This window comes from Bactrocera oleae, chromosome 3 (assembly GCF_042242935.1).
Source record: "Bactrocera oleae isolate idBacOlea1 chromosome 3, idBacOlea1, whole genome shotgun sequence".
Lineage (NCBI taxonomy): Eukaryota > Metazoa > Arthropoda > Insecta > Diptera > Tephritidae > Bactrocera > Bactrocera oleae.
Window position 1 is genome coordinate 87,757,294 of NC_091537.1, and position 26,096 is coordinate 87,783,389.

The following is a 26,096-nucleotide window of genomic DNA, read 5'->3' on the forward strand; positions in this document are numbered from 1 at the left end:
GCGCAACTGAAATTTTCTTAATTGCCCAAGTTACAGCTTTCTTTCTCACACTGACCGGTCTTGAAAAGATTGGATCAAAATATCGAATAATTATATACCAACTTAATACGAATTGAACAGTTAGTTCGATAATTGCTTTACTTTACTGCAAATTAAGAAAGATTAAGAATTAAAAACTAAAATTTTCCTAGTTGATCAGTGAATTATTTTCTTCCTGCCATTAAATTGGGCAGTTATTTAGTTAATTGGAAACAAGCTGCAGTTAAATTGCTGAAGTTTTCTTAATTGCTTAATTAAGAACTTTTTTCCTCTCACTTTTTGAAATGTGGAATCGGGATTTTTTTTTCCTTTTTTTTACTAAATTTAGCAAAGTAATACTATTTGGATACTTAATTAGTTAATTTCTTCAGTGTTTTTTAAACTGTGAACAATTCGTGATTGTTGAATTAGATAGTTAATTAGTTAGTTTTTTTTTTCTTTATGATAAATTCAAAAGAATTAGTGGCTTAAAAGGTGAGATCGGGATTTTTTCACTAATATTATATTGATGTTAGTTAATCCATCGCCTAACTGTATCGTAAATTGATAACAGTTAGCGATTAATAGCTTAAATTTTCTTAATTTCCTAATTAAGAGCTTTACTCCTCTCATTGAACATCGAACATTCACTCATTTTGTATACATTTAATATTAATTGAACAGTGAGTTATTCAATTGCCTAATTGTATTGTAAATTGAGAACAATTAGTAAGTAATTAGCTGGAATTTCTTTAATTGCCCAATAAAGTGCCTTTTTTCTTTCATTTAACACTCCATGAAAGGTGGAATTGGGATTTTTTGACTAATATAATTTAATCCAAAACTAATTTAATTCGTTAATTAGTTTATTTCTTCTTTGCTTTGTAAATTTAGAACAATTAGCGGTTAAATAGCCACAAATTGCTTAATTAAGAGTTCACTGGACAGAATTTAAAACGAAAAGTCGGAATCTTTTCACTTTTTTAATCAATTCTCTACTAATTGGACACTTAGTACGTTAATTTCTTCAATGTTTTGTAAACTTAGAACAATTAGTGAATAAATAGCTGAAATTTTTATAATTCACAACAATTTTTTTTTATAAAGTTTCTTTATTTAATTTAATTCAATTTTTTTTAACATTAACCAATTTTTTTATCTGTTGATATATTTTTTATTCGTTGAGATGCTAAAAATCAATTTCGTTCTACGAAATGAAAAAAGATTTTAAAATTGCCCTTTGTATAAGTTTTCCTTGCATTAGTACCTCATCACCCATTTACGCAAATAGCAACTTACTCTCCAAAAAATTCACGAGATTTACATAAATATTTCCTGCAACATGTCCTTTGTGTTGTGCCTATATTTAACTGTGTTCCCTGGACTCTAATTTTAGCATTAAACCTTCATCACACAGCCGCTGCATGCTGCCACCCACTCCTTTGAAAATTCATTTTCGCCTACACAGATTTTCAACTATCAATCGTTATTTTTATTTTTCACCACTCTGTGCATTTTCCATTTTCATACATATTTTTCTCTGGAATTTACTGTGTGTACGATACTTTATATGTATATGTATGTGTATATCCACATGTTGCATGTACACATACCGTTTATGCTCGATTTTTCAAACATGCGCCCCTGTAAACATACGCATATGTGTGTATATATATACATTTATGTATTCTCATTCGTAGAACTCGTTACTTAATGAACTCCATGCATCATCATACATACATACAAATATTCGCAGAAATTGAAATCTGCTGGCAGCTATGCCACTCAACTCGGATTAGTTAAAAATAATCAGGTACAAAAGCACTAAGAAGTGATTTTAAGAAAATTTTCGAAAATTTCAAATGACCTATGACCCGATAACCTTTCTCGGTATTTCTAAAAAAATTTTTGTTGACAAAGCTTGCTTTCGCTTGCTTGCTTAATTTCGGAAGGAAAATTTTTTTCCTAAAAAAAAAAAAAATCTTTATGTTTCGCATCTTCTTCCTCAATCAATTAATTTACTGCATTGCACTTTCAAAGAGTCTAAACATTTTTTAAATTTAATTTTGCAATTTCTTTTCTCTCACTTCAATGATTTTGCTAAAATTGTAGCTTCCTTATTTTTTGTGTTTTTGTTTTTACTGCTATTCGCTATTGTACTAACTGACTGCATTTTATTTTTATCGCATTTTCATTGCTGTCGCTATTCATAAGCCATGCAATTTTAATAAGTGTCGTCCACAACCGCACACACACTCAAACACACACACAGACAGTGGCCATTTGCTGCCACTCTGCAATCGACAGCTTATTTCTGCCACAATATCCGTATCTTCATCACAATAAAACGCGAACTTACATACAAACATATGCTTTTGTGCTTAAATATGTAAGCATATGTATATATGTGGGTGTGTGCGTTCACGCCTGTCTTTAAGTGGCTTTTTGCTGACCGCCTGCTGCTAAGTTTTATTACAAACACACAACATGCGCTACTGCATTGTCTGCAGAAATCATATATAGTGTCTCCATGCAACCGTTATATGTATGTACTTATATACATATGTATATTCATACATGCATATAATATAATATATAAATATACACATATTCTTGTCACTTGTCCGATCTAGTGTGTGCTATTGGCGCCCGTTATGCTCTAAGTGTAAAACAGGGTTGCCAAGTGGGGCGAATTATATAATATTACTATAGGAGATAAGTTTAGAGACTTTATTGAGAGAGTTGAATATAGCTTAACTAATTAAATACAATATTTTTAATAAACAAAAAATAATTAAAAAATTTTAAAATAGATTTCAATAAAAACAACAACAATTTTAAATTATTTTTTATACACTAATTTTTCATAATTAGTTATTAAATACATTCAAAATTCATTTAATTTATACAAAAAATTTTTTTGAAAAAAAGATAATAATTTTTAGTTAATTTTTTTTAATATTTTTTATTTTTAATTAATAAAGTAATTAATTTAATAATGCAATTTATTATATAAAAATAATTTTTGTGTATAAAAAGAAATAAGTATATTTAATTTTTTAATGAAAATATAACACAGAAATAATTTTAAAATATATTTTTTACACAAATTTTTCATAAATAATTTTGTAAAACATTTACATTTTTTGTAGTACAATTTATTTATATAAAAATTAATTTTTGTATATATAAAACAAGAATATTAACATTTTTAGCGATAAAAGAGAAAATAATTTTAAAATATTGTTTTAATGCAAAAATTTTTCATAAATAATTTTGTAAAACATTTACATTCTTCATAATACAATTTATTTATATAAAAATGTTTTTAATTTTATTTTTTTGAAATTAATAAAGATAATTTCTTTTTTACTATTAATATATTATTAATTTTTTTAATTATCGATTAATATACAAGATTGTATTATTTTTTTCTTGAAATTTTTCGATTAATTCGGCAAGCATGAACATTAAAACAATTCCAGCATCTCACGCCTATTTCTCCCCACATCCTTCTTACTCGGTATATATTACGCTATACATACCACATACCAACCCTTCTTTATTTTATTTTTTGCCTGCTCAGCCATTTTTTAATGACTTTGTCACATAATTGTCCAAAAACTGGCTATGTTGTAATTTACTAGCTCATTCCATAAAATTTTTTGGGGTCACGCTTCTCATATTGTGCGCACATTTAAATAAATTCCCACTTGTATGCGATCAAGTACCGGCTCTAGATGCCACATGTGCTCTTTGAGATATTTTGGAACTTTGTGCTCCACTTGTTCCTACTTAATGCTTCAGCTAGTTTACATTTTTTTCTGCACTCATAAATTACTTAATGACACAAATGTGTGATAGATTGACAGGCGCGACACTCTAAATGTATTTTTTGTGAAGGCGTACTTTAAATAAAAATAGAAAACTCTGCTAAGATAAAAAGTAGAGTATATTCCTATTTTCTAAAAAAAAATTCTCGAAATTAACAATCCTTAGTAAAAAGATAGATATCGATCTATGGTGAAAAATTACAACAAAAAAAAAACACTTTTGGGATAAAAATATTAAGAACCCTTTGTAGGGTACTTTTTTTTCCTAACAAAATTCTGCGTAGGATAAAAAACGAAAAGCTCTTTTGTGGGATCCTTCACTATTTTCTAAAAAAAACTATCTGTCGATACAAAAAAAAAATATTTTCTAAAAAAAATTCTCGAAATTAACAACCTCTTGTAAAAAGATAGAAATCAGCTCTATGCAAAAAAATTTTAAATTTCACGCTGGGTTAAAAAAGTAAACACCCTTTCCTCAGAAACTTCCTGTAAAAACACCTGTTAGGATAAAAAGTGAAAAACCTCTTTGTAAGCTATTTTACTATTTTCTACAAAAAAAAAAAAACTATCCAGAAATACAAACCTTAATGAAAATTACTGAGATATGTCGATAAAAAAAAAAAATCTTGTTAGGGCAAAAAACAAAAGTGAAAAAAGTGAAAAATCCCTCTATATGATATTTATCTAAAAAGAAAATTATCTACATTAACAACTCTTTGTAAAACTTCCGACCCACTTACGATAAATAAGTCAAAACGACCCGAGGCAAATGGCAATTAGGTGATATCGTAAGAGTCGATATATTTCTAGAAAAATTTTAATATAGGTCTTTGCATACAGAGTAACCACCTCTTTTAGTTTTATAGGTAATTTTTCATATAAACTTAATATTCCTTCCTCAAATAGCTGTAATAAAAATGTATAATGTGGCGTAGTAAAGTAATATTCATAACCGAAGCATTGTGTTTTAAAAAAGACATAAATCCCATTAAATTATTTAAATATCTTTTTTCGCAATTTTTGTCGAAATTCTAATGAATTTCATTCATTTATATTTTTAATTTTTTTCTCAATTCATATTCAATATTTTTAAACATTTTGCCTTCAATACCACCCAGCAAAGGACAACACATGTGGCACACATGTCGACCAGTGTCAGTAAGCATATGAGTTCCAAGTAGCGGATTACTCTTTCTTATTCACAACTTTTATTTCTCATTGTACTTCTTTCCACTTAAGTGCTTCTTATAGTACACACGTATACATACATATACACATAGACATACAATTGCCTTTGTAACCCGCCGACAATCAGCCAACCGGCATTCAGCTTCAAAGCAATGCAACAACAAAGCATTTTACGCATTTAAAACGCATTCAATTGAAAAAACTCAATTTCTTATACATAGGTACATACACATACATATATACATTCAAACAAACATGCCATCTTTCCTTAAAACCGTTCATCTTTTCATCTGCCATTCGTTGCAAGTGAGTGTATTGTTGCAGCAGCTTCATTTGCCGATTCACTTTGTACAAGTATTCCCTCCGTCTGTCTGTCTGTCTGTCATACGAGTACCTACTGTAGCGTATATCTCTGTCCGTCCATCAAGCTGCTTGTGTGCATCATTTTTCGTGCTCATCCGTATCTTGTTTGGTTCGTTGTTATTATTATTATTGTTAATGAAGTGTAACTAACAGCTGCTAACATATGGGTTAATGCTGCACATATCCAAGTATGCATGTTTGTATGTATGTATGTGTGTATCGAAAAATGGCGGCGCTAACTAAGACGCATCAAATACTTGATTGACAATCGCGCAAAAGTTCGTCGAGATATGATGGCAGATTTTTTATTTTTTCCTTTTTTTATTTTTTTAAATTAATAAAATTATTGTGAACTAAAAAATTAATTAAAAACAAGAAAATCCCTTGATTTTAAGCTATAATACCCTTCACAAATAAGAAAGGTGTCCATGCAAGGTCTTTATTTAGACCGATTAATTTGTATAACAGTCACATAGTATAGCGCTCCGATCTCAACAATTTCTTCGAAGGTTGTACTGTTACTTTAAAAAAAAATCCATACCAAATTTCGTGAAAGTATTTCCTCAAATTAAAAAGTTTTTCATACAAGTGCTTGATTTCAGTCGGTTAGTTTGTATGGCAGTTATAAGCTACAGTGGTCTGATCTCAATAATTTTTTTGGAAATTGCAGCGCTGCCTTGGAGATTAATTAATCTGTGCCAAACTTGAGTTTGATCGGTCAGTTCGTATGACTTCTATATGGTAGAGTAGTCCTGGAGATCAATCTATGCCAAACTTCGTTAATATATCTTGTCAAATAAAAAAATTGTACATACAAGAACTTTATTTTGACCGATTAGTATCCTTTTTTTAAAATTATTTTGATATAACAAAGTTTCACCTGAAAATTTTTCAAAAGTCAGAACATGAACCTTTTCCATTTTTATTTCCACATTTAAAACTCTCTTGAGCCGGCATAAATAATAGCCACTTCAAGCAGGCGAACTAACTGTCTCCCTTACCGCTATCTCAACAAGAAAGCCTACATTTTGTGGCCAACGAAGTGTCATTGCAGTCAAGTTGAAAGTTCAAATGCCTTTTCTGTGGTTTTTCAATATAACTTTAATAGCAATGTGCTGATCCCGCCACAAAAGCAGACCGAAAACAAACAAAAATAAAATTATACTTCACTTCAACAAACCGCGCTGACAGCTGTACAATAGACAACAAAAGAAAATATATTATAATCTTTATTCATGAGCCGCACTTTTTATAATAACATAGTAAATAAACAAAAATACCTTTGCAGCGTTTAAATAAAAATTGCCAAACCAAAAAAAAAAATAAAAATGTAAACAAAGGCACTAATTAAAAAACGAAATTATGTTTCGAGTAGCCGCGTTATAGAAAAGGAATGGTTGAAAAATAATAAAGAAAACACATCAATGAAGGGTGAAATAAGTGAAAATGAAATAATTGTTTATTTTTTACAATAAGAGACAAAATGTTTTGAAAAAGCTGTTATAAAACTGCTATTATTAAAAGAAGTTAAAATATAGTGCTTTCGAACCTTTATTCGTTGTATTTTGACAGAATTTTAGCTTTTATATTTTTAAATGAAATGTTTTATAGCTTTGACTCACTATGTGTTTAGCCTAAGGAAGTTTTTGGGAGAAAGACTTGATTTAACAGTGCTTTACAAAATTACATCTCAAAATGTTGTTTTGTTAATCGCTTCACTATGTTTGCGGTCTAAAAATTTATCAAAATTTACAACAAAAAAACTAAGCCATAAAAAATTATAGCAAACAGAAAGTATAATATCTGACAAATAAATTTTGCACAAAATTAAAATTTGCTGAAAAGAAAACATCGTACGCCATAAAAAATTGTAGGAATAGGTGTAATTTTCCACACATTTTCTTAATTAATCCTGTCGATAGGATATTTTTTATGAAAATTTTCTAAATAGGTTGTGCCATAAAAAATTATAGCAAACCAAAAGCATAATTTCAGACTTTGTTGTTAGCTGAGTTTCTCTATTAAAATAAAATATTTTGGAAGGAATTTTCCATTATTTATTTAAAGAACGATTATCTTCCGCAACTTGCGATTTTAAAGCAATTAACCTCAATTCATTTGACCAGGTGTTTGTTAGAGAATAACTCAAAAGCACAAAAGAAAAATTCCACACATTTTTTGTTTTACTTAAAGTACTTTAAATGATAGTTTGAATCACAAGTTTCGAAAATTTGTATACTATAAATAATTATAGAAAATAAAAAGAATAATTTTCCACAACTCTTTTGTTTTAATTAAGTGGGTTTAAGTGATAATTTGTATCACAACTTTTATTCTAAAATTTATATGCCATAGAAAATTATAGAAAACAAGAAGCTTATTTTCCAGGCATTTTCTTAATTAAAACCGGTTAAATGATATCTTGTATCACAATTATCGAAAATGTGTAAACCATAAAAAATTATAAGAATTAAGGTGCATAATTTTCCACACATTTTCTGTTTAAATTTGAAGAGTTTAAATGATGTTTTGTATCATGATTTTCGAAAATTTGTATGCTATAAAAAATTATAGCAAAAAAAGAGTATAATTTTTGACAAATTTTCTTAATTAAATGTGTTTAAAAGAAATCTTTTACGAAAATGTTCCTAATATTCTATACAATAAAAATTATAGCAAAGAAAAAAATTATTTTAGACTGCTATGAAATGAATTTCTCATTAAAATAAACTTTTTGGAAATTCTCGATTAATTTTTTCATTATTCATTAAAAAAGCGTCTTTCCATGAGCAACAAGCCATTTTAAAGCAGTTAACCTTACTTGACTTGCCAGAGTGTTTGTAAGTCAAACATGCAAAAACAATTTTCCACATATTAAAAAAGAAAATATTATATATTGCCGAGGTGCGAGAAGCTCACCGGAAATTTGCATATTTCTCCAATTCCTTTGACGCGAAATCGCGCTGATTTTAATACACATACACACACACACACTTAAGTGTACATATTATATATAACGTAAGGTTGTCTAGCTGAGCGATCCCCCCACATACATATGCAAATCATAGACTTTACTAGAAATTTGCTTGACTTTATTTTGATTGATGCGTTTTTAATGCGCTGACAATCCAGACACAACCTTATCACAGTCAGTACGCGCGCGACTCGCAGCATAACCATGCGTGTGCATGTGTGTATGTGTGATTGTGCGGAAGTTATACAACAACAAACTTATCAAATGCAACACTTGACTATGGAAATTGAAAAAGAAAAAAATGTGTCAAATAAAACGGACAAGGTCAAGTGGCATATCATACATGCCAATTCGTGTGAGGGAAATGCAAAATTTGAACAAATTCATGTGAATTTCTGCAACGGAGAACGTGGGAATCTATTGTGATAATTGGCGTTTAATTGATTGCATAACTATTGGAATATATCGAATACTTAGAGATATTTTGAATTATTTAAACTCAGTTTCAATGTTTCAAAATCGTTATTTTTCGATTGCTTCAGATCAAGTGATGTTAATACACCAAAAACTAGAAAACAAAAAAGTAAAACTTTCTTAAGTCGTATGATTTTTGCTTATTTATTTATTAATCTGTACAAGTTTAATCTGCTTGAGTTAAATCACTATATTTATTAATAAGTTTCGTCACAGCTTAATCAAAACAGTATCTGCAAATTAAAAGTCAAATTGAATGATTTAAAGATATTTACGAATTACAAAAAGGCAAGCTTTGCTTTTCTACAGAATTAAGTCATTTGAAATCAATTCATATGTCATTGCGAATATTTATGATCATAATCATAGATTAAAAGTCACTCGAAGTAGCAAAAAACCCATTTAAAAGGTGCTCTGATTATTCATATAGAGTAGATATTACAATATTTGGAAACTTTATATTATCAATTTACTATCTTAAAATCAATTAAGTCATAAAAAATAGATTAAAAATCATACTATTCTTATAGTTACAGAATTATCAAATTTTCCTAATTTAAAGTCCAAAAAAAAAAAATTTAATTTGATTACTTAAGTCATCAAATTAATTGTTTGTACCACACTTTCGATTAATTCATTAAGGGTTATATCCACTTGAGTGTCCTAAATACCGCTTGCTTTCTAAAAATATTTGAATTTCCTTGTTCCCGTAGCAGATCGTCTGACGGCGAGAAAGATTTTTCTGCTACTAAAATTATTTCACATCCACAAACTAAAAAAAAAAAATGATTGTACTATTGGAGTAGATGGATGCAGATAATGATCGACGGACTAGTCAAAATTTTGATTTTTAACAAAATGGCGGCATCCCACCAAAAAAAGTCGTTTTTGTATAAAAAAATGCAAAGGCGACAAATCAATTTAGATTATTTTGATTTAGTTGCGTTCTTACGTTTCGTTTATTTTAGAATAGTTTTACTCAGTTTAGCTTTAAATGTGCTGATTTTTTATTCAAATTTGACGTTTCTTTTTGATTAATTTCTTTTAGTTCAAATCGATTTAGATTATCTTGATTTAGTTGCATTTAATCTTGCTTAGTTTAGTATATTTTAGAATAGTTTAACTCAGTTAAGCTTTAGATTTGGTGACTTTAGTTTCAATTCATCCGTTTAGTTTCGAATAATCTCTTTTAGTTCAAATCAATTTAGACTGTTTAATTCAGTTGCATTTAATCTTCCTTAATTTCGTTTAATTTAGAATAAAATATTTCAGTTCAGCTTTTGATTGTGGGAGTTTAGATTCGAATTAGACTAATTCCGTTTAGTTTTGATTAATCAATTTTAGTTTCAAGCTCAATTTTAAGCTTCATCACGAGCTAAAAGCTTTCACATTACAACTCACCACATCATGTGAATCTACCTCCATAACTTTAACTTCACTGCACACCGATCAGACAGTTACGACTAATCAGCTGACTTCAAACGCTTCACAAGTGAATGCGATAAATTGCTTGATTATTATTTTATATGAACAACTTGACCTTTACCTTGACGAGAGATGCATGAATAATGTGCCGGCGCGTAAACGACAGAGCAAGTTTTTACACATGCATGAATGCACACACACCGCACGAGAGCACAACGAAATTCTGCGCGAGCGTGCAACAAGCAAATAAATGAAAAAGCAAGCAATGCAATCAAAATTAATAATATGAAATTTAAAATGTTTGCTAGCGAAACGAGCGCCAACGTAGTGCCGGCGGCGGCAGAGGAGCGCAACACGGCGTATACGTGATGGGCGATGAGTTGCAGAAAGTCGCAAGCAAGCGCGCTTATTGTTGTTTTATTGTACTATTGCTGTTGTTGTTGAATTTTTATTATTTTTTTTTGTGTTGCTATGCATGTGCATCGTCGCGGCGACTAGTTTGTATGAGCAGAACAACAGCGTGAAAATTGCCAGGCATCGTTAATTGAATGCAGCCGAATGCCAAGCAGTCAAGTGGTTAGCGAAATTTACGGCGCAGGAAAGTGCTAGCAAAAGCATAGGGCGATCAGTGACGTCAAGTGACGGGCATAAATAAAACATGTTGATTGCAATGCTTGCATATGTGTGTGCGTGTGCATGACGAATCGCGTTGGCACTGAGTTTGATTTGAAAGCAATTAAAATAAAAAATAAATATAAACTGGTGAGGTGGCTTATACACGCTAAATTTTATTTTATTTTTCTTAATTATTATTGCCTTTATTAGCAGCTTTTTTATGTATATTCAATAACAATTTTAATAGTTTCTGGTGGTTTTGTTGGCATTTCCATTGTTATTGGTTTGTTATTTGTAACAAAAATATTCATCCGTAGGAAAGGGTCTATAAAAATTTTAATGAAGTCTAAAATTTCTAAGAAATATTTATAACACACCGAATAAGACAGTTTGTTATACACTGAAAGAAACGTCGGAACACTAAAAATCTCTGTGTATACTGATGGACTAGAGTTTTTGAGATATCGATATTTTCTCCTGCTCTGCGCATTGATCGGAACTGCTGATATCGGACCACGATAGCATATAACTGTCAGACAAACTGAACAATCAAAGTCAAGTTCTCGTATGGAAAACTGTTTTACTTTACAAGATATTCCTACGAAATATGGAATGGATTATTGTCCATGGCAAAGGTCCAATGACCGAAGACATTGCCTAGTACGGACCACTATAGTATATAGCTGTCATACAAATATACCTATCATAACTAAGCAATATATCTGTTTTCTGCTTGCTTTTTTCTAGTTTCCGACTTTTGTTTGTATCCTACTTTAAATTTCATCATTTCTCATTCATCTTTCTTAAATCAAATTTTAATTTTTTTGTTTTAAGAGGCATTTTATTTCATAAATAAATAAAAAATAATAATATATTTTTATAAAATTTATTGTACATTAATAATCGGAAATTAATTTTAAATAGTTCTTGATCCCGCTACCACAAAGCATTAATTATTAATATAGCTGAATACAAGCAATGATTGAAGAACTGGTAAAAGTTTTGTTTTTTTTAACAAAATGGCAGCTTCTCAAACACAAAAATCGATTTTAGTAGAAAAATTTACACTTCATAATAGCTTAAAAAATCAAAGTTATTATCAAAAATCGTATGCCTTCCATTATTACTTGGCATCTATCTGAGAAAGATCGTTTGAAAATCTCTAATCGATCGGGCCAGGCATTTCTTCTTATAATCTTCTTTCGATTCCAGTTAGATTTTGTAATAAATGGTTATTGTGAGCCTATTCGGTGTGTGTCCACGCTATTTTTAATTGTAAACCTAATTGTAGGCAATACTTTTAGAAAAGCATTTCTGATTCTATTAAGTTGAATAAATAAAAAATAGCATACATTTAGTATGATATTTCAATGTATGGTCCAAAATAGCAAAAAAAAAAGGCAATGAAATTAAATAAAAGTTCTTATATTAATTATTAAAAAAAAAAGATTACATTTTTATTTCTTTAATTCAAAATATTATAGAAAAGGCAACAAGAAATGTTTACCTATTAATCACATGCGCTTAAACGTACTGTATGCAGCAATTTTACACTTTGTAAATAGGAAATATTTGCTTAGTAGTTGGCCACATTGCCAAATGACGCAATATTATAAAACATATGCTATCATACATACTCACATACACACAGACTTAGATATGTATAGATGATATTTGCTAATAAAGTACAGTTAATTAATAAGTACTGATGTGCGCTTATATCCAAAATTCAAGAATACATACATAAACACATATATATGCATATGCCACTTCAAATCAAAGCTTACCATAAGCGAGTGAGCGCTTATTTATTTGCACCGACAGCTGACAATCAATTTAATAAACAGATGCATGCGCACATACGCCCAGGCTTTCATACAAAAATATTTGCATATGGATCTACACACGTATATATCTGCAAGTATTTGCCCACTATTTCACACCTCATAGCTTGGAGTTGCACTATTTTTGGTAACGAGGCATTTTCATATGCATAGTTGTGTTTGTATGCAAATTAAGGGTTGCGAGCCTACATGGCAGGCGTACTTTATGGCATTTCGATTTATTCAGTAGTCGTAAATTAGCATATTTATAGAAATCAAGATTGAAAGCGAATATAGAGATATGAGTGATGGGGAGTAAATGCAGGAAAAATTGTGTTTTTTTTATTTTGAGGGAGAATTAAGGTGCTTGCAAAAGACATTAAAATTAAGTTAACAAATTAAAAAAAAAAATTTAGAAAAATTTAAATTAAATAAATTTAACTTTACAACTTAATCAACAATAAAAAACAAAAATAAAATTTAAATAAAATTAATTTAAAAAAGTTTTATTAAAAAAAAAAGATTTTACAAATTATAAAAAATTAAAAAATTAAATTAAATTTTTATGAAATAAATTTTAAAATTTTAATATAAAATAAAATACATATTATATGAAATAAAAAAAGGTCAAAAATAAAAATAAATGATGAATATTCAAAATTTTTAAATTAAAAAAAAACCGAAATATTAAAAATAGAATAAATACAAAAAATATATATAAAGCTTTAAAAATATTCTAACAGTAATAATTACCAAATAGTTGAAATTTTATAATAGTAAAATCAAAAAAAATAAATAAATAAATAAACATTAGAAATTCAAAATATAATCAGCTGCTGAGGACAAGAAATACTTAATAGTATTAAAAATTACCAAAAAAAAATTTAAAATTATTTTAATCAAATTGATAACAGTTTTAAAAATATATTGTATCCACATATCGGAATTTTATTTATAGTAAAAATAAATTAAATTATTTTAAATATTTAATAAACTAATTGACCTTTGATAACAATTAGTGGTATTAAATACCAAAATTTTAAATTAAACAAATTTTTATAAAACAAATAAATAAAGTAATTTATTTTAAGTATTTTAATTTAAGTTCTAAGTATTTAATAAAAAAGTTTTAAAAAATAACTACAAATGATATAAAACATTTGTAACAAAAATTTTCAGAATATTTTAGAAACAAAATTGCCACACAAATAATATTCAGTTGTAGTAAAACAAAAAATTATATTATTAAAAAGTAAAATAAAATAAACTTTAATAAAAAATAAAATAATAATAATAATTATTCAAAATAACTAAATCGCAAAACAAAATATACATATGTATGTATTTTTTATCCAAACAGATATAAAAAAGTTATTAGTAATTAAAAAAAACTAAACAAATGCGAAAAAATTAATAAAATTATACATAACAGAAAATCAAAAACGACCAAAATATCATATTTTGAATGCCTCGATTTCAGTATTTTATACAAATTAAGATTTTTTTTATATTCAATACATTTTTTTCACATATAAATCTTTTTCTTTATATTTCTATTGCTACAATATTTTGTGTTTAAATTTTTATCTTATTTATTTTAGTTTTTTTTTCTTTTTTTATTTTCTAAAAATTTTATACTAATACATGGATTTTCCAACAAAGGTTTTTATTTTTTTTGATTTTTTCTTTAATTGCGTTTTAGTAAGTTTAATTTTGTATGCTTAATTTTTATTTTTTTCTTTTATTTCCAAAAAAAAATTTTTTTTATTTGAATGCATGTACTCAGCATGATCCAAATGCAACAATCGATTGCTCAAGTACATATGCATATTGTTACTAAACATATGTATATACACTTTGCTGATATGCAAATTTCCAATGTAAAATTTTGTTATTGACATTGAATTTGTAAGTCAGCCTGCTTGTCACCTTCGGTTGGGCTCTAGTGACTTTGAGTGCCACAACAACAGCGGCTCATATTTCATTAAAGCACGAATTGATATTAATTTGGCATGCATGACACGCATAAATTTTCATACATCAATAATTTTTGGACTTCTGATTGAATTGGCGTTAATAAAAAGTTTATCAAAATAAAATAAAAGCAGAAACAGAGCGTTAAAAAAAATTTGCAAGGCAATTAAAATGGAGTGAAATGAATTTAAGGGGCGTATGCGTAAATTTTTTGGAATTTGTTTAGATAATTGGATTTGTTAATTTATTTATATATTATTATATATTTTTTTTTATATTTTAATTTTTAATATTTTTTTTTTTGTAATTTTTAATATAATATATTATTTGTTTTAATTTTTTTTAATTTTTAATATATTATTATTTTTAATTTTTTCTATTTCTTTTCCTTTATTTTTTGTAAGTATATATATTTTATTATATTTTTGATGTATATCTTTTTTATAAACGTGTTTGCATTTTTAATATTTTTAAATACATATTTTCATAACTTTCCTAAAATATTCGCTTAAATTTATTTTCTAAATCAATATACATAGTCATTCAGGTGCATGTGTCTACACCAGTTGCCCGGTCTATCTTCGGTTAACTGCGCATACCCGTGCGTATACGTGCTCTTGCTCATACCTTCCCACAAATTCTCTATTTGGTAAAAGGAATTCGTCTTCAAGTTGCATTTATTTAGTATGAAGATCATGTGCCGTAATTTGTATGCCAAAAGAAGCTCGTGTACTCGTCTTTCTTCATTCTTTATCATATTGTTGTACTTGATTTATTTTTGTTTTTGTTGTTGCTTTGCGCTTGTGTGTGCGTAGCTTGTTTGTCGCAATTAATTTAATAGCAATTTGTTGTTAATTTGTTATGGCTGCTTCGCTAAAATGTGCCTCTACAAGCTATCTATATAGCTACTTGTATATACCGGAGTGTATATTTCTGTCTGCGTTTTACTTTATTTGCTTGTTTTGTGGTTTTTATTGCTGTGCATTTGTTTGCATAAAATTTCGACGCCCATTTCACTGTTATTCTTTTGTTAATATTTTTTTTTGCTATTTTTATACTTTTTCTTGTTGTTGTTGTATAAATTTTTGTTGTGGTTTTGTTATACTTTTTTCTTGCCTTTATACATTTCTGTGGTTGTTTTTTCTAAAAAATGTTTGTTGTGAGTATTTGCTTTATTTATTTTCTTAAATTTGCATTCTTTCGTTTTTTGTCTGCCTTGATTTTTATTAATTTCAATTGGCTTTATTTTATTTTCAATTAAATGTTGTTTCAGCAATTGTGGTTGCAATTGAATTGATTGAATTTAATTCAGTTAACACTTCGGAGAATTCAGAAGCTACGACAATTTAACTGTCTGAAAAACTAAATTTTATATACATATCTACAAGTCTACATATATTATTGTTAATAAAAGTGATTGAGAAAATAATGTAAGTAGTTGGGAACTAGTCCGAAAAATGTAGTTCGCTTTTTTTTAAAGATATTATGTTATAAGATACATACATACATACATATGTATGTAGGATATATGTTATGACTGAAAATTTTTGGAAAAATAATGAAAAATTGAAGTTACGAACTAATCCAAAAAATTGTAGTTGATTTTTACACCGAAAAACTTGATTGAGTATTAGCTATTACAAACAACAACTAGTAACGAACTGGCCCGAAAAGTATAGTTAATTTTTTTTATGTAAAGTCTAATGTATCCAGCCTTAGCTATTACAAATAATGTAACTAGTGACATACTACATCGAAAAAATATAGTCGGCCTTTTACGTAATAAAACCCTTCAAGCAACATTTTTTATTTATATTTTTAGTAATAATAATAAAACAAAAACAAATAGCGACTGCTAAAGACAATAATAAATAACCCGCTTAAATAAAAATATACAACTATAACACTAACAATATACAACTATAACACTAGAACTAAATTAAAGTTACATAATAGCTATTCATTTTTATTTACCCTGTTTTATTTCCTTTTAATGCATAAAATGTCTACTTAATTTTAATTTTAATTGTTATTATTTCGGTTTAAGCTCTTATAACTTTTTCCCTTCCTCGCTTTTACCCTCAAACATTAATTAATCCCACTACTTATAAACATACATGTAGTTCAATGTACCGTTAGTACGCCTCTCCTATCGCCGCATCAACCTTTTGCTATTCAAATGTGACATGAGTTCAAATTGTTTTCAATTAAATCCTTATCATCGGTTAAACTTGTAGTGAAGCGATTTCCTGTCTCGTTTCGTTAGTCGCAAGCTTTATAATTATAAAAGTATATACAGATAAAGTAGTTGCATTAGGTAGATTACAGCACACTTCTTAAATATACTATATTTACCTAAATTATACATGGCATATATTCTGTGTATTGATGCCTGCTTTGTAGGAAAAACTAGATTTACAAAATTGAACGCTGCACGACTTGGAGTGAGATTTTTTTTTCTTTTTGATTCATATTTCTTGTTATTTTTAGTAATTTTCGATTAGGTTCAATTTGAATCTTCAAAACTAGTCATCTCTTCTTGTAACAAGAAGTTTTCAAGGAAGTACTTTGTATTTAAACAGTGATCTAGTTAAATTTTACATCTAATTGCATCACTTTATCATTCAGAAAGTATTAAAAAATCTATTTTTTCATATTTTGTTAGCTTATACCTTTAAAAATAACATACTAAAATTTGAAATCGATTACTCAAATATTCTTTGCGCTGTAGCCTTCTAAAGTGTAGCAGCTCTATAAGTTGGTCCTTAAACTCGTTTTTCTCAAAACTACATTTTTCAAATTAGCTTGAGTGAATACTTAACTCACTATAAAATTTTTTCTGCATGTACTGTATACATTTCTCCATACAATAACCCACCAGTTTTTTAAGCTGATCAAAAATCTAATTTTGGCAGATCAAAATTGACCAAAATTTTGAATAAAATTCAAATTTTTTTTTAAACGCCAATTTTTGACTTTTTTTGTAGAACGTAAATCAATATACAGACCATGTCATTCAGTAGAAGATCGTCATTAAAAGTCACCTACTTTGTATTTCCCCTAAAAATTGTCTGTCTTTCATTGATATTTCGTTGTAATATTCATGACTTTTATTTTAGTATACTAACGAGTTCCAATCGACCCAATTCCCTTTTAATGAAATTTTAATACAAGAAAATATTTCAGAATAATTTTTTTCCTACTGGGTTTGCTTTAATTACAACTATTTATAAATGACGTCGAAGCTGTTGAAAAGTCATTAGCCTACTACTCGACACATTAAATCGTAATCGTCTCTAATCTGGCAGCTATAAAGTTAAGCTCATCTCTCCAACACTTAATGCTGATAAAGTACTGCTACATATGTGATTTGTGTGTATGTTTACCCACGAGAATGTATGTATTTATGCATGTGTGAACATTTTACTACATACACACCTATAAATTTAACAGCAAGTAAGCTAAGGAATTACTCAGCCATTCAAACGGTGCGTGCTGCAATTAGGTAATTCTTGTTGGAAAATACCGCGTGGCACATATACACACACAAAACAAAAACTAAAATAAAATTCATATATTATATATACTCTTATTTATGTATTTTGTTAATCGAGTCTTGAAAATTTTAATATCCCGTCACCAAACTGCTTACTTAATTTGCACTCATACTAAAACAATTGTTTTAAATTTTGTTTTGAAAAAAAAAAAAATCGAAATGTCGTTCCATTAATGCGTAGGATCATCAAAATGTTATGCCTATATATAATATGTATTATATTAATCATATATTCATATATATATATATGTTGTGTAGGTGCACCCGTTAAGCGAAGTAATTTTCTGATTGATTGATAAACTGCTCGTGTGTTACGTAATTTTCTGAAATAATACACTGACTTGCCCTCAAAATTATAGCTCTCACACATTACTTTTCTGTTTCTTTGAAACTTTCTCTTTGCTCGTGTGCTTTCCTTTTATCTTTTAGCCTTTTTATATTCACTTTAGTAATTTCCCTTGCATGTCCGCAATTCGGAAATAGAAAAACGCCCAACTTAAAATGCCTTGGGAAATTTTTCTTTTCACTCGTAAGTTTAATAACACAAATGTTCATTGATAGTTGGCGTTGTATTGTGGCAGGAAATGTTGAGAGAACTTTTCATGTGTGTGTATATATGTATTTATTTGTAAATTTCTACCCTTATCTGAGATCACATTGACACAATTAAGTTTCTATAAATCATAATTGACCATGTCATTTCTAGAAAGTACTGGTAGCATATCAGTGCGCATAATATAAATATAAATAAAAATGTGGTAACTCTAAGCTATATAAGAAAATAAATTTAAAAAAAAATAAAATAACGAAGTCCAATTTTCAAAATATCCAATCTGAAAAAGTAATAAAAATTTTATTTTAATTTTTTTATTTTTAGCTGCATAGAAGTATATTTATATAAAAAATGTATGCCCACTATATAATTTACTACCGGAAATTCGCTCCCTAAACTGCCATCAAATAAATGTAATCCTCCTTAAGTATTTTTATACTCTAGAAAGATGTATTTCATTTAAAAAATCAAACATTGTTAGCTATCTTCGATTACGCAAACTTTGAAAAGCAGCGAATCGAACAATCAGCTGGCATAAATCAAATAAATTCCGGTAGTAGGTTTCCTAAGACTTACAAAAGATTTAAACCATTTATAAAATTCAACTTTTGTTAGCTATCTTCGATAAGGTAAGCTTAGGCAGCGAATCGAACAATCAGCTGGCATAAATAAAATTAATCTCAGTAATATGCTTCCTAATCTGCCACTTCATATATTTTTGCTAAGACTCGTATGTTAACACTCAAGAAAAGAAAGCTTTATACCATTTAAATAATCATACTTTTGTTAACTATTTGCGATTAAGCAAACTTTGAAGAACAGCGAATCGAACAATCAACTGTTATAAAACTTATAGACTAGCATAAATCATGATAACTAAGACAAAAATCTTATACCACAATAATAAGAGATTTAACCGCATTTCTATTGAATTAAACTGGTTACCTTGTAGGTTGCGTGGATATTTTTTTACAAGCGAGTAGATTAGAGCAGAAACGATGACTCCAGGCTATCAAAAAATTACAATTCTCGCATACATAGTAGATCCATGAAATGTGACAACATGCACCAGTTTAAACTCTAAAATGTTCACATTTTTCGATTAGTTTCGTATAAGATCTGACGTTTTGTCGTAATAAATTAAAAATAAACCCAATTGGTGACTACTTCCAGACAGAGTTGCCAACTTACACAAATTTTTTTTTCAGACAGAATGCTTTATTTATGACTTTTTTATGCCATTGTGTTCAAAACAGACTAAATTCGAAATATATTTTCGTATCGAGTTGCCACTTAGCTTTTTTTAAATGTTTGTTTTTTTAATTACTTTATAAAAAGTTAAGTTGGAAAACTCTATTAAATAATGTTGCAACATCAATCATTTTAAAATATATCTAATTTATTTTTAAATTTTCAACATTGTATGTACGCATAGTATCTAATGTTCTTGTGGTGTTTAATTAAAAAAAAACATAATTCGTAAACATTTCAAGACAAAGGTACCAACTTGCAAATAAAAACTTACCAAATATTATTTTGTTTATGACAAATTTATGCTTTTGGGTATAAAACACAGTAAATTCGAAATATGTATGTATAGAGTTGCCACTTAGTTTTATTAAGTTTTTTTAAAATTAGTTAGAAAAAAATTTTGCATTTAAAAAGTTCAAAAATTCTTATACAATACATACAGTAAAATGTGCTGGTATTTCGAACACATTTTTACGCTAATATTTTATAAGTAGTGCAAACATTTAAAAATTTCAAAAACTCCAAAAAAATTTATAAAATGTACTAATAGTTTTATCAAGCAAAAAAAAAATTTTTAAACGATGGCTACCCTAACTTAAAATAAACGTACTAAACCAAAAAGAGATAAAATGAGTATTGAAAACGAAATATTTTCATAAAATCTAATTTTTCTGAAATCAAGATCTTCTTAAATTTTTAAAAATTTATTAATAGTTACAAAATATATAGTTGCCACATGATTTAGAAGTGTATCAAATTTGCGTTTTGTATTGTTTTGCTAAATATTATATAATATAACAAATTTAGTATGCTAAAATTGCTGAAATTATTTTAAAATTTTTTTTAGGATTATTATAAGCTTATGTGCGTTTATAAAAATTAAATAAATAATTATTGTTAAATGTTAAGTACTTAATGCTAAAATACTACATATATAAATAAATACTAAAACACTTTTTAATTTCATATAATATTTTAATATTTAAGACATTTTTTCTAGTTTGGCACGTTAAGACAACCCTTCCTCCCTAATACAATTATATAGTTTTAGTTTTTATTTTTTTGGTGAGCTTTTAAGTGAAATGTGGTGATGTGTTTTATAAAGTTTTGCTTTTCAATTTGAAAGCAATGTCAGACAAGCGGTTTCTCTATACTTCTTTTTATTCTATGTGGTTTTAGTGAGCACTTATGCAAGTGAGAAAAATCTTTTCTGATCTACTTACCATGAGGTGAAATTAAATTAACTAGTTTGGATCAGGTGATTTTTAATTTTTTGTTAACTTTGATATTGTATATTTCTAGAATATGTATACAAAAAAATGTTTACAATTGTAGACGTGTTCCTCCGCAATATCTTCATCCCTCTATGCTCTCAAAAATTTATCATATATTTTAATATATACTTTTCAGCTTACTCATAAGTTTCCCTTACACAGTTTTCTTATTATTTACTTTTCTTTTTAAACTCATTCTTCAGCTCGTTGCACATACAGGTCAAGTTGTACGCCTCTAACCCCATCCGAAACGCATACGTAACCGTTTATGGTCACACAACCGACTAGTTGGCTGGTCGATTCGTTCTTCGTTTGTAGAAAGTCAAGGCTTCTCAAAGGCATTCATATACACGCATACCTCTCTACAAACATCCTGCCACAACTGGGTCAATTGACTTTTTCGGTTATTAGTTCGTTTCGTTACGTATCGCTTTGAGCAGTCGTTGCATAAATGCGGCCACAATTTTCCATAACATACTAGCATAGTATATTTTACCGCGTCGAGCTCAGCACGAATTTAGGTGCAGCTGCACTCAGCATTTATGGGTTGGCATGAATGAATGAACTGCTGACACACATGCCGTGCCATAGCAGATGAGTATGTGGCTGTGTAAACGGTAATAAATGGGGTCATGCAGGTTCCTCAAGGGGTTAGAGTTCACTTAATATTTGTATTAATAAAGCGCGTTTGTAAGGAGTATATAATAAAAATGGATTTAATTGCATTGCATTGAACATTTTTATTATGAAAAAAGTGAAAAAAAAATTATTTAAAATGCGGTTGTTAATTTACTGAAGTTACGTATTTTGTATGGAACTTGTGGGAATAAAAACGTTATTTTAATGAAGTGGCTTTATTATTATTTAAAGGTAGTAAGAGTACTCATATTAGGTATGTGTCTTCGCTAAAACGCAGAAATGTAGGCTAAAGGCTGTTGTATGCAATATTATAAACAAAATGTTGCCTAAATTTAGGAGTGTCACTAAAAAAACTAAAAACTATATAAATTGTTACAAATTTTAATAACATAGTCTTTTCACTTGACATTTTCGCTCTAGCTCTTTACTCTCTATTTATACTCCCACAATCCGGAAACGTCTCATACTAATTTTAATGTCCGACACAAACTCGTTTAGCACTTTCTCCGCTCTCTATTTTCACTAAATTCTGAAAACTGGCAACGCACCCAAACAAATTGCATGTTTGCCTTTACAATTAATTATCGTATATTTCCAACTCTGTGGCACGCGAAAAAGCTTAATCACACATCCGTGCCCACACTCGTAATACTTTGGTCACTCTGTGCTGCGCCATTAAGTTTTGACGCGCCATAAGTGATGCATAACAGCCCAGAGTTGTGGGTTAAGTATTATTTCAATGGCCAAAGTGCTGATTTCGTCCACACGCAAATATTTTTATTTGTATAACGCCCACCGGTTTTAATGATTTAATGATTTTACTTTCTATTTTGGTAGCATTGAGTCAGAGCAAGTGTCTGCTCCTGCGGTCCGCTGCCACTCGTATCAACTATTGCATGCGAGTTGCTGTTGGTCGGTTTGACTGCGCTCGTAATAGCTCTGGTGCGCCTAAAAGCATGCTAACGACACCAATGATGCGACAGTCGCACCTATACAGCACACTTTTGGGTCCTGTAGGGAAAAAGAAAAGCTAAAATGTGTTTAGTTTAATGGTGATAGATCATTTAGAAAGTTCTAATGTATTTTCAATCAACGTTGATTAATTTTGTAATCATAGCTAGATATCTTTTCCACTTACAGTAATTTTTTAAGTTTTTTAACTTATGGTAATAAATAAATGATTTTTAATAGCCTTAAGCAGCACTATTTTCTTGGTCGCAATAAAGTCCTACAAGGAGTAAAAATGTGTAGCTATTAAGTACATGTGAATTGGCAAACAAACACGTGTATACTTTTAGGCGCTTGCAACCTATAATTTTGGAATGCGGGTTTACATTTGACAGAATTCGCTTAGGCAGCTTTTAAATTAAATACTCAACTAGAAAACATTGATGTACTTAAAATTTATACAACATGTTTGTCACAAGAATTAAATTTTAATTCTAATTCTTAACATTTTTGAAAAAATGTCATTAAATCATATATATATTGAAAGATTTTTGAATAGTTAAAAAGATGTTTTTGCTATGAAAAAAATTAAAGAAAATTTATTATCGATAAAAATCGGAAGTAATCGAAAAAAATCGTTATCGATAGTCAGAGAGTGAAAAAACGCAGTAAATAATATACAATTATTGTAATCACCAGAGGCCAATGTATATTTGGATCAAATAAGCGCTAGCGAGAAATGCATATGTTATGGAAAATTAAAAAAAACATTATCGATAAAAAATCAATTTTTCAGCTATCGTACAGCAGAAACTTTGAAAGCGAAGCTAATTATTTACAAAAGTAAATCAAACGGTGTAAATAAAAAAAAAGTTAAATAAAAATCTTAAATAATCGAAATGCAGCATATATTTCTTGCCTAAAATAAGGATAGAGAAAAAAATGCTAAATAATTTCAATTACGTGTATATTTTTAAACATTCATGTCGATAGCTAATCACATTTGGACAGATTTTTTGGTTAAAAAAATTTAAAAAAAAAATTAGGAAAGTTAAGTCTTTGTCAGAAGATATAGAAAATCAAAATTTTGAAAATATGGCATTATTACAGTTATCGATTAAAATGTATCGATAAATAAAACTTCTGAATATCGATAAGCTATAAACTAATTTTCAGTTTAATGAACAATGAGCCTAAAACGCTATTCTTGTATATCATATCACAACCAATATAATTTGTGGGAGAAGAGCAACTGCTCTCTTTAAATTAAGACAGAGAAAAATATCCAGCAATGAATATACGAAAATAAAAGTCGATAGCCATAAGTGCATTTCTTTGATTTAGGAATCTATAGGCTTTTTACAATAGCTAACGATTGAAATTCATCGATAATTTTTTTTATTTATATTTTATTTATTTGTATTCAAATTATATTTGCATCCGATTTCGTTAAGACCTTTTTTTTATTTTGTACCACTTGAAAAATATGTAAAATTTTTTTTATTTCAATTTCTTGTCTTGCTCAGTTTAAATTTCCAGAGTTTTATATAAACTGGTAAATTTTATTACAAATTTTCTTTTAAATTTTAATGTATTAATTGTTTTTTTTTTTTTTTGTTTTGAGTTAATTTCAATACCACTATGTGTTTCTATAATCGTATTTCAATAATTTGAAGTTTATACCAATAGGAAAATTTTGGAATAATTCTTTCGCAATTTAATGGCTTTTTTTGTTCCATTTATCACAAATTGCCAATCGGTAAATTTCGGTATAACTTTTAAATTTTGTTTTGCAATTTCTTATGTTTTTTTTTTTGTTCAATGTATTAGAGTTTTATACCAATTGGTCAATTCTAGTATAAGTTTGTTTTTCAATTTTTTTACAGTTCGTTATATTATTTTGATCAATTTATCGGAGCTTTATACCAATTAATAAAATTTGGTATAATGATGTTTTTAATATTTTTTGGCGATTTCTGGTTTTATTTGGTTTAATTTATCAAAGTTTTATATCACTTGGTAAATTTTGGTATACTTTTTTTTTTATAAACTGTTGTATTGAATTTTTTTTTTTATTAATTTGATTTCTATTATTCTTAGTAGTATGTTTTATATATTTACTTGGAATTTAATAACCAGAATTTAATAACAATTGAATTTTGCAATAATTGTTTTTGCAATTTGTTGTGTCATTTGGTACAATTTTTCAGAATTGTATACCTATTGGTAAATTTTAGTAATTTTTTTTTAATTTTAATTAAGTTTAGTTTTTTGTAACTAATGTAGCTACTATTATTAACTCCAGGATTTTAGACCAATTGAAAATTTTGGTATTATTTAAAAATTTTTTTTTTGCAATTTGTTGTCTTATTAACTTCAATTTATCAGAATTGTATACCTATTGGTAAATTTTGGTATACTTTTTTTTCATAAAACTTTTTTTTTTTGTAAATCATGTGACTACTATTATTATCATTTTTTCACTTTTTTCTATTAAATTTCGATTACATTTTTTTATAATTTTAGAATTAGCAAATATAAACTTAATTTTAATGCTTAATTTAGTGCAATTTTTTCTGGCTTTATTGTGTTTGAGTTTTAGCTGTGATTTTGGTTTATTTGTTTGCATAAATTTATTTTTATTATTTTTTTTTTCAATGGTTGCGTCAGCTACATTTACACCTACGCAATTTTTCCCATTTATTGTTATTTTACGTAAGCAGTTTTTATTGCATTCAGCATTTTAACGAGAGCAGTGAACTCATACTCCAAAGACAAATAAATTGAGCAAAAAAAACAGCTTAATTGCAATAACTAGTACTTAAACTTAGTTTTGTGAATGCTTACACGTGCCTCTGAATAAGTAATTACAAAGTAAAAAAAAAACAACACATGAAAAAAATTAAATATTTATGGTATCTGACTACTAATTATATATAAAAATTATATATATTTTATAAAAAAAAAACACGCTTTATAAGTTCATCATATTTGCAGCATCACCAAACATTTTTCTCAAAATTTCTAATTTAATTTCTATTAAAAGATATCAAAGAGGCATAAAATGTCTTCAGGTTTAGAATTTCCATGCTAAATGAGTAGCAGTTTTAAGGCTTTTAAGTCTACTTTTCCACCACCATCTTCGTTTCGCTGCAGTCTTGACAACGGTACTCTACCATTTACAATTA

The 26,096-nt window shown here is 28.0% G+C and overlaps 1 protein-coding gene across 9 annotated transcripts in view; it reads left to right on the forward strand.

The window, feature by feature from the left end:
• Positions 1-26,096, forward strand: part of LOC106615535 (EEIG family member 2) — a 158,105-nt gene that overhangs the window by 106,718 nt on the left and 25,291 nt on the right. The window lies entirely within an intron of this gene.